General features: G+C 46.0%; 1 pseudogene across 1 annotated transcript; it reads left to right on the forward strand.

Annotated features, from left to right (window-relative positions):
* The first annotated feature begins 419 nt into the window (after positions 1-419).
* On the forward strand, positions 420-1,222 carry LOC115030100 (cysteine-rich perinuclear theca protein 1-like; annotated as a pseudogene). The gene is made up of 2 exons (XR_015047082.1): positions 420-691; positions 868-1,222. The product of XR_015047082.1 is annotated as a cysteine-rich perinuclear theca protein 1-like (transcript).
* Positions 1,223-1,425: the final 203 nt, after the last annotated feature.

Here is a 1,425-nt window from a genome sequence, read left to right on the forward strand (position 1 = left end):
TGAGAAGACTAAGGGAAAGTCAGTGTAAGCAAAAGGACAGAGTAGGGATTAAATGAAGTAGCAAACTTGCACAGAATTTCAGCACAGTCTAACTTAGTATAAGAATAAGGGAGTAAACGTAAAACATTTATCTTCCAGAAGTTTAAGTAAAGCCTCATATTTTCAACGAGACTTTGTAGTTCTAGTATATTGACCACCTAGAAAGTGTATGAAAGTGACACTTTTTGATGAATAAGGGATATCTGAGATTCTCAGGCAGTCTGATCTGGACTCCCTTCAAGCTCAAAGTGGTCAGAGGTAGGACATTGTGAGGTTTCAGCCACTCCTTAGCTGCCGTTGGGTAGGGAGAGCTTTGCTGACCAATCAATCAGGGCTGAGGGGTGTGATCCACCTTTGTTCTGACAGGTAGATAAGCAGGGGGTGCTCAGAGCTCTGGGGCCAGTCCCTGGAGAGCTCCGCTATGACTCTGGTGGCCAAGAAAGTCCACTGGTCTAGAGCACCAACAGCAGCAGCTGCCAAAGCCAAAGCCAAAAGATCGAAGCTTAAGAAGACCGCCACCAAAAGATTTAAGCTTAATAAGAAGCGAAACCCTAGATCTAAGCTTCCCAAGAGATCTCGTCACTCCGTAATTCGTTCTCGTTCTCGTTCCTGTTGTGGCTGTCATCGTTCTCGTAGAAGAACTACATTCAAGGTGAGAGATCCCAAGCTAAGCTCATTCCCTCCTTTCCTTAGTCATTCTTTCCCCCTAAGACTTTCTCAGGCCTACAATAAACTTCTCATCTACCTCTGCCCCTTTACATGAATCCCCAGCCACATTCTATCTATCTTTTCCCCAAACCAGTGCCCTTATGACTGTAGTTCTTTCAGATTACGAAGAAGAGGGCGCAATCACTTCAAAAGAGAAGTAGGAGACAAACCAAGAGTGCTACTGAACTTCAATTGATGCGGAGCCAACTGGAGCGGAGCCAACTGTGCCTCTGGAGCCAAGTGAGATTACAAGTGGAATTGTTCTCTCATGAGAATGCCAATGTGTCTGAACTGGAGGAAGTTCCATCATGCCTCGACAGTGACCCGATTCTGGATGGAGAATTGGCCAGCTCCTAGATCCTGAATGGGTCCAAAGACCCAGGAAACATCAGTGAACGGGTCTCGGAGCTGAGCTGTGGTCCTGTCAAGGCCACTCTCACCACAAACTAATTTGTATGATGGTGAAAATAAAATCAATCAGATGTGAAAATATGTGTCACTCTCAGTCTCTGATGGTGTCCAGGGAGAGGGGTAGGGGTAGGGAAGACTTGGAATATGATGAAAAGGAACATTGGTTTCTAGAAGGTTGGGAGTTGTGTGAACAACCCCCTGATAGGCAGGCACAGGAGGGTCAGAACTGAGCTAGCACAAACGTTCCCCTGAAGCTTTATTTCACAG

Source organism: Mus caroli, unplaced genomic scaffold (assembly GCF_978045245.1).
Source record: "Mus caroli unplaced genomic scaffold, Mus_caroli_1 scaffold_5, whole genome shotgun sequence".
In the NCBI taxonomy this organism is placed as follows: Eukaryota; Metazoa; Chordata; class Mammalia; order Rodentia; family Muridae; genus Mus; species Mus caroli.